This window comes from Limulus polyphemus, unplaced genomic scaffold (assembly GCF_000517525.1).
Source record: "Limulus polyphemus unplaced genomic scaffold, Limulus_polyphemus-2.1.2 Scaffold459, whole genome shotgun sequence".
Lineage (NCBI taxonomy): Eukaryota > Metazoa > Arthropoda > Merostomata > Xiphosura > Limulidae > Limulus > Limulus polyphemus.
In genome coordinates, this window is record NW_013666069.1 from 17,305 (window position 1) to 26,838 (window position 9,534).

General features: G+C 34.2%; 1 protein-coding gene across 1 annotated transcript in view; it reads left to right on the top strand.

Moving 5' to 3' along the window:
* The first annotated feature begins 225 nt into the window (after window positions 1-225).
* Window positions 226-9,534, top strand: part of LOC106458412 (transcriptional activator cubitus interruptus-like) — a 109,168-nt gene continuing 99,859 nt past the window's right edge. The window contains exon 1 of the mRNA XM_022384620.1: window positions 226-701. The gene's annotated coding sequence lies outside the window, so the exon portion shown is untranslated. The remainder of the gene's footprint in view (window positions 702-9,534) is intronic.

Here is a 9,534-nt window from a genome sequence, read left to right on the forward strand (position 1 = left end):
TCGAAAAAGGGGCTGTTCCTCCTAATGTAGCGGAAAGTCTGCATTACTGTTGAATTAAGTATTCAAAGTATGATATTGTGTCATGATGACGTCATCTCAATCCCTCCTCCTTGTTGAACATTGGCCGAGCTTAAGCTGTTGAGAAGCGAAAATCTCGAGTACTGGTGCCTCGTTTTGTCATGAGCGTGAGGTGATGTCTCTATCGGGCGACAGGGTGCGCTTTCTCAGACAGTTAGCTAAGAAAAAGCGAGTGCTAAGACATCGAGAAGTATGTTCGATCTTCTGGAAGTAGTACTACTCGCTATCTACATTGAGCTGAAGAAATTAAGGTGTTGACTTGTTCACTGACTCGATATATAGAGAACTCAACGCATGTTGGATATGAACATGACCAAATACTGATCATTTTGTAGGTGCATGCGTTTATATCTTTGAGCAAGTGAAGTGAATCAGCGTGTTCTTACTCTACTGACGTACTTTCAAGAACGGCGTTTCTTTTCTTTTGCACTGGTTTTAAACGACTTAGTGCGAAATGTTTACTGTTTCTTTCTAACCGCTAGACAAACAGTTGGTAACAAGTGTTACTGCTTCAACATCAGAAAGTGAAGAGCATGAGTATAGACTAGAAAAAAATAAACACTGGTCTACAAATGTTTAGCTCATGACTATCTTTTAACAACACATAACAATTGATTCAGAAGGTAAGCTAGCTTTTGCTCTCTTGTTTCCTATCGGTCAATCGACCGTTAATTAGATATCGTTAAGGGCAATGTTAATACAAACACACTTACCGTTGCATATTAGTGTACTAATCTCTCTCTAAATTAAATACAGCGTTCGAATAAGGAATTCATTTTGCAAAGTACACGTATAAAAGAAGAAGGTAACTTAAATGTTGTATCTCAATCATGTATATTAACTGTAGGTTTGGAGTGAGTGATGAATGTGTATGAATGCACACAAAAAAATCTCTAAAAAAACGTTTCCACTTATAAAACTGGACTGACTTTCTAAAAACTATCGTACTCACTTCAAACCCAGTGGATCCAATGTTTTAAATAATATTTACAGAAGAAATTAGATATAACATGTCCTCTAGATAACATAAACACTATTTAAACTCACCTGCATTTGGCTCAAAAATCACAGAGAACAAACTTGGATTTGAACTGCGAAATCATCCATGTTGCATATATGTTTAAGTATATCTAAGCTATATTATCTCAGTATTTGAAAATGTGGTGATGAAGTTTACTGCAGTATCCTGATATTTGGGTTTAATGTGTTGCAGTATCATGAAGCTGGACTTTACTGTCTTAAAACATCACAATGTTGAGATCTATTGTATTGTAGTATCTGACATTTGTATTTATGTTCCAGTATTAAGAAGCTGGACTTTATTGTCTTAAAATATCACGATGTTGAGATCTATTGCAGTGTAATATCTGAAATTTGTATTTATATGTTGCAGTATCATGAAGCTGGACTTTGCTGTCTTAAAACATCACAATGTTAGGATTCATTGTATTGTAATATCCTAACATTTGTATTTATGTGTTCCAGTATCATGAACCTGGACTTTATTCTCTTAAAACACCACAATGTTGAGATCTATTGTATTGTAGTATCTGACATTTGTATTTATGTTCCAGTATTATGAAGCTGGACTTTATTGTCTTAAAATATCACGATTTTAAGATCTATTGTAGTGTAATATCTGAAATGTGTATTTATGTGTTCCAGTATCATGAAGCTGGACTTTACTGTTTAAAATATCACGATGTTAGGATCTATTGTATTGTAATATCCTGACACTTGTGTTTATGTGTTCCAGTATCATGAAGCTGGATTTTACTGTCTTAAAATATCGCAATGTTAGGATATTTTATATTGTAACATCCTGACACTTGTGTTTAATATGTTGCATTATCATGAAGCTGGAGTTTACTTCGTGAAGTACTATGATATTAGGATCTCCTGTATTGTAATATCCTGATAGTTGTGCTTAATGTATTGCAATATCATGATGCCCGAACATTACCTTGCAATATCATGGTGCGATATTCTGTGTGTATAGCTGTATGATATTATTTGGGGTCCAGCTTCGGGACAACTCTATTGTGAAAAGAAGGTAGTAGTTATTTTACAAGATCTTGATGTTAAAGTTAACTTTATTAGAATACATATGTCGAGGTCTGTTGTATTGAGAGATCAGGATATTATTATTAGAACGTTAAAGTTCACTTTGCTGTGAAAACATAATCTTACAATTCACTTTAAGTTCATTACATCACATTTATCGTGTTTGGTTGGGTCCAATGTTTCGCAAAATTGTAGTTTTGAAATCCGCTACTATTAAAAACAACCATAACGCCGAGGTTCACTGTTTCGCAATATCATAATGTTGAGGTTCACTGTACTGTGGTATCCTGGTTTTGGGGGGAACTGTATTATAGTATTCTGGTATTAGGGATTCATTTCTTTGCAATATTATAATATTGGGTTGGCTGTGTTGCAATATCGTGATGTGAGCGTTAATTGTATTTTAATATCATGATATTGGATTCACTACGTTGAAATATTCTAATGCGGTTTCTCCAGCATTGCAACATCATGTTGCTGGGATATCGCTATGTTGCAACATCATGTTGTTGAGATATCACTATGCTGCAACATCATATTGCTTTATTGCAATGCCATAATGCTGAAGTTCACTATATTACAGAACCACGACGTTAGGGTTCACTAAAGCGTAGTATTATAGTGTTAAAATTAATTGTTACGCAATATCATGTGTTCAGATTTTCTGGAGTAGTGTATATTACCATGTTAGACCCTGCTACGCATAAATATAGTTCTTGCGTGTAATAGATATGAAGGGATAATATACAACAATTAACTTTAAATATACTTTTTTTTTTTACAGTTAGTGAAATCAGGAAATACATAATGACAAATGCGTTGGCGTCTAACAGGCCTCCTGGTGTTCTAATTAAGGTTAATTTTACACAGTTAAAGACTCGTCGAAACATTATAAAGTATCAACTTTTCAGCGTGTCTAAATTGAAATTTATGTCGTAATTAACTGGAAACTGATTTTTTTAACCTCTTAATTTCGCTCAGTTGAAAACAACAACAACAAAAACGATTTCTCTAGTTTTATCCTAGCTAATAAAGTGAATGTAAACAAGAGAAGAGAACAAACGTGAATATTCATTATGATAATCCACCATAATAACTACGTTTATCATACGTTATGGTTGTTACTACGTTTCGTAATTTGAATTTCTAAGAATCCGCATAGTTTTTTTCCCGGCAATTTGAATATATTATTTGGAAAGTTCCCGCATTTATAAATAATGGTCGATTCTAACTACAATAACAAATTTTTATAGTTCCTCAAAATGGTTTTATAACAATAATCAAATATTAATAAAAAATGTCGTTCTATCCTTATCGCTTTTTTTGGAACACGTGTTTGCATAAACCTAAACAATAGCATGTCTTGAGAGTATCATTAGTTGATTTACTTGCTTCAGGGTGCTGTATCAAAGATGATGGTTGAAATAACCGATCTGACATAGCTTCTGTTTTTGTTTTCGACTTAAAAGTAAACCCCTTCGACATTGAAATAATGGCGACAATTGTGTTTTGAGCTCTATAAATACATCGTTAAAATGAATTACCATTTTATTGACTTTTACTCTCCACGATAACCCATGAATTAGAGTGCAGTATAATCTGTATACAAGACAATTACCGGTCTCTTATTATAGGTATTTTACGAGAAAAATATAGCCCTTGTTAAACGCAGGCTTGTTACGACCTCTACGTACACATCCTAATAAGCAACGATTGAGATCCTCTAGTATAATATAATGTGAGAAAAGGAAACGCAAGTTCGCTCATGAAATTGATTTTTTCGTATTTTGTTCTCGTAAACAGAATGTTTACATTTTTGTATCGCAGGACTGTGCGTCTTCTGAAATACAGCCTATTGTCCTGCTGATCATGTAAGATTAGGAAATGAAATATTTACCTAGAAAGTTTGCTCATGATATTGATTTTTTCGTATTTTGGTTATCATAAACAGAATGTTTACATTTTTGTATCGCAGGACTGTGCGTCTTCTGAAATACAGCCTATTGTCCTGCTGATCATGTAAGATTAGGAAATGAAATATTTACCTAGAAATAAATGAGGAAACGACTGTACAAACTAAGTAGATAATTAGCACTTCATTGTTTTATAAATATAGCTATAAAGCATTGCATGAATCTGAAATAATCTATCAGTGCTCGTAATACAAAAACGTAACATTTTTACGAACTCTGCCTTTCGTCATTAATGTTTCATATTAAACTGACAAGGTGAACTGATAATGTAAACTACTAGTGTTCGTTCAAAACTCATCGTTTGAGACTGAGGTTTATCATACAAGCCATGGAGCAACTTATAACTGACACAACTTTGTCTCATTTTTAATAAATAAATATTATTTTACATTATTAGCACCCCCTATCTAACATACATCCTGTGAGTTGTTATTGAAAGGTAAGTGTTCTTCAGTGCTTTGGTTTGTTTGAATAAAACTCGAAAGAAGCTTATAATTCCTTTGTTATTGTTGTTTCCTTCACTTTTCTCTAATTAATTGAAAAAAAAATGATCATCTTATTACGTTAAAGTGCTTAAATAATCGTTCAGACTCATATCGTGAGATAACATTATCTGCTTTCATGCAATACAGGAGTTGAGTAAGTTGTATTAAAACGATTTTGGATCCTCACTGTCTTACAGTTCATTTCGCCATGTCCGATCATGCTCTATCTGATGGCCGTGCATACTGATAATCATCTTGCAGCATGGTGTCCATTGCAAAAAGCTCCATCTTCCCATTCCCAAAGTACATCACTCCTCCCTGCTTGCTTTCCATAGTCCATCTAGTGTAGAAAATGGAGGTTTCTAGCGCCAGTTTCAACAGTCCAATCACAAAATCTATATGTGCAGACTCCGGCGATTTCACTACTTTGTCTTCATATGGAATAGTATGAATACCCGTTTCGTTCTCCAGCTGCTTGTGGTAGGTAACGGTTGAACAGGAGGTATGACTGGAAGTTTAAATTTGATAAACTCGTACCTTGTTGGTCTCATTTCTACATAGAGATACTTCTTTGTTATATTGCAGACTGTTGCCTCAGATTCTCACCTGCTACAAGACGCCGCACTTTACTTACCACGATTAAGGTACGACTTGTTGTACGTCTCTTGCTGGATGGTCGTAGTTTCCATAGTTGATCCATATTCCTTTGTTTCCAATGTCATTAATTAAAGGGATATCGCCGTCTTAAAAATTATAAACACTTGATTTTAACACATTTATGGTCTTATTGTACAGATAATATCTTGCGTCGAAAAGGGATGTTACATATCTTTCCCAAAGTGATCGTTTTCGGTAGCATCACACTACCGCGTAACGCCGTACAACTTCAAAATGTAGTTCTGATACATGGTGTTCCACCGCAACCTTATGCCGGCTGTAGTTGTCGTATGACTCGCTGATTTGCATATAACGTACTCAACTCTGTACTGCCTTAAACCTGAACAAATATTTTTTCCCATTATTATCGTTTTTAATTCACTAGATTAAGATTTTTTCGAGCTAAATGACGTTTCAGACCTTAATACTATTCTTCTTCCACCTATGCTTTAGAATGTTCTATACTTAGATTTCTACGTACTGTAGCGACTGATTTTCCTCCCTGCATTTATTTAATTAACGTTCTTCTTTACGTAAATCACCTGATTTGTGATTTTGTATGTAAATTTCTAAGTAATTATCAATATTAATGCTCTTCTCTACGTATATATATATCCATGTTATTTTGTGTGCTAATTAAGGAACCGAGCGTAGCTTAGTGGCTAGCTTGCCTGGACTGTGAATCAGAGGATTCATGGTTCGCGCCTCTTTGTCCAAAAAACTTGCCACGCACTTTGGGGTCATAGGTGTGCAATAAGAGTGAAGGTCCAATCCCGCTTTTGGGTCAGACAATAGTAGCCCACAGATTGATCAGCTCAAAATTAGAGGCTGAGAAGCCCTTAAGTTGCTCTGTGCGAACATTCTAAAATATACAAGCGTTAATCACACGATTTATGTTTTATATATCCCTCTATGGACTTTTATTCTATTCTCAATATGTTAAGCTGTATATAGTATTGACTTCTATAACAATCTACAAATTGAAACACTTTTGCATGTTAAAATGAGCTTACATCCATTGTCTTTAAATGCGTGTATATATTATTGTGTCTATGGATTAATCTTCTCATAAGACAAACAAACATTAATCCTGATATATATACCTCACATAATTACCTTTTATCATCGCACCCAAGCGTTGTAAAGTGCTTTTCAAATGTTATTTCTTTCTTGCACTCTTAAGGTATCTTTATCAGTGTTTATACGTAAGCGTCATGGACTCTCACGGATGGAAAGAAACGTGTAGAATACTTATTTCATGTCCTTTGATAAAGCGTGGAACAGTAGAATTTATCGGTAATGATAATGATGCGTGACTAAATGCTGCTACATTCAATTCTTTCAGAGGAAAAAACAATTCATAACAACCTCGAATTCTTAACTCCTATACAAAATAGCCCGGCCTTGAACACTGTTCCCATAATTTATGTTGTTTCCATGGCTCTTCCATGTTGTGAACAATGAAAGTTTCTAATACTTTCAAAATGTTTTTGTTGCTGAACAAACGTTTCAGTATATGTGGCTGTAACTCGGGTAGTACAACTCAAATAACAGTTCCAGGGGAAGGTCGTGAAGAGTTATTATAATATGTCAACAAAAAAACAACATAATATTGCTGTCTGTATAGGGTAATTGTTAGATAAGGTTTAACACATTAGGTAATAACTCATACCCTGACCAGCTCTATGTAATCCATGCTTCGGTATTTTACTTATATCTTCTCAACTTATTTACATGTGGTTACTTAATTACATTTCTAGGAAACAACATACCATTGCAAAAGTAACTTATTTTCCAGTCTTAGCGGCAAGAGTCAATAATAATAATAATATTAAAGCTGTATAGTAACATTCATTTCCGTGTGATAATGGTAACAGCTGGAAGATATCATTTGAAAGACTCGTGTTCCAATGATATACGCTAGAGACTGTCTGTATTTAATGAAAAGCTATGCTCATGTATATTTGCGCCAAAAATAAAGAAAAATCAGTATTCTTTTCTGCCATGAAAGAAGTCTTAATGTTATTTGCTTATAAATTAATGCTTCACTGCTTTCCCTAAGGCAGAAAATACATTAGAAAAACATTATTAGCCTGTTATACGTGACAGAAAGTACAATAAGGTCTTTCAAGGGCCCAACAGGTACATACGAAAATAAAACTCAGTACAGTAGGTTTGGTCTGCTTTCATTAAGTTTTTTTTTGTCTTTTTTTTTAAGGAAACTGGCTATAGATATCCGTAATAAAACAACCCTTAGAAAGTTGCGAGGTTTATGCACTTCTTAAATAAAGAATTACGAAAAAGATTTCTTTTTTTCTCATTCATTCGTGCCGTAGGAATGGTTTCGGCAAGCGTTCTATTCACAAAAAAAGGTCTTTGTACAATAATCTTTGAATAGGAAGAATTGGCTAATGGATTGTTATCTGTGTCATTTGCTTTTAATGGAATATAGACGGCTAAAATTCGATATTTCCAAATGAAGTCATTATCTTATCATCCTTTTTTTTCCTCGACATTATAGGATTTGTTGTGTTTAGGATTGTTTGAGTGGTCATCAAGAGCAGGGACGAATATTTTTTAGATAACACTTAAATGCTCCTGTTGGCTTGCGAAGCTCTAATGACAGAAGAAATAAAAAATAACATTTTTACTATTTTTTGTCCTAAATCTTAAGCGTATTTTAATAAGACAAAAAAAAAAAAGTAATTTAGGTTATAACTTTATACAACTTAGCTAACACTGGAGCTTTTCTTGAGTAATTTAGGCTACATTTACTGTAATCTTCCTTCCTTAACGAAAGGGAAAAAAAATGACAGGAAATAAATTATTTGTCAAGCCGTTACTGACTACTGCGTTTCGATTACTCTTACCGGAAGCTTCTAATATACTGCTTTAAAATGTTAAACGGAAGTCTGCTTAAATAAAATACAGAAGGAAACCGATTAACGACATTGTGACGTTTTCCAATCGAAAGTTCGTATATCGTACACTAAAAGTGAATTATCACTTCATTCAGTAATTCGAGAGTGTTAAACGAGATAACTTACGAGACGTTTAGAAGTAATTAAAGCAGCTGAAATTAAAACTGCTAAGAGCGCATTAAATCGAGTTAATATTGATTTTAGTTCCATAATATAACTATTCTAATATTGTTATTATTATTATGAGTTTAATAATATTTTTTTTCCTTTACAAATAAATCATATAGTGTAATTTTTTTTTCAAGCCACAAAATTCATCTTTACAGTTTTCTTGATGAAGCAAATTCTAATCGTAATTACGTGACTAATGTTTAGACCTGGTGTTATCTACAACCTCATGCTCTTGTTCCAGCTCATGTCATTTGGTATACACGCTCGACACACCTACCTCAGACAAAGGCCTCACGAGCTGGTCTTTATATACATGTCACCAGTTGTCACGAGACATTCTAGGAAACAGTACGGAAGGTGGCGTGTTAAGTGACTGCTTGCATCAATACATCAAAAGGCAGTGACTTCTTCAGCATGCAGAGAAGCCGGATAGAAAGGAATAAAACAAACGTTTCAGTAGAAATAGTCGAGTAACTCGAAACCTTTCACTTTGTTTTTGTTTTTTAAACAATGAAACATGACAGCGTGGAATGATAGACTTTGGCTCTAATAGAAAAGACTTGCTCCGGTTAATAACCAAGTGATTACAGTCGTGAATGACCTTAGAAACAGAGTGCATCTCTAACTATTGTGCTATTTTTCATGTCTGTTTGTGAGCGTGCGTGATCCTTTTACGTTTCACAAACATCTGGACAGATTCGACCACATTATTTGCAGGGTGAAGCTCCAAAAACGTGTGTTAAGTACGAATCTGTTGATCGCCTTTAGATATCATTTCTACCAAAAGAAACGTTCATTTGTGCGTGTGGGCGGCTCGGATGTGTGCGAAGCATAATCAACCTTCCAACCATATAAGGTTTCATTTTGTTTATCTTAGGAATGAAAACGTACTCTGTTCTTGACGGCTTATTATGCTGAGCGATTAAGGGCTTGTACTGAATTACATGTGTCAATACTCAGGAAACAACGTACAATAATCAGATGTTATTTTTTGTATATATAATTGTATGCAACTGTATATATATTTTTCTTTTTGGAAAAATACTTTAAATCTACCCATAAATGTGTAAGAAAACAGTTATACAGTTGTATCGTGGTGTAGTTAGGTGGAGTTGTTCTATTTTGTTTTGTTTCGTTACCAGCCGACCATCTTGTTATGGTTTCCCCATACTTATATTTTGTTTA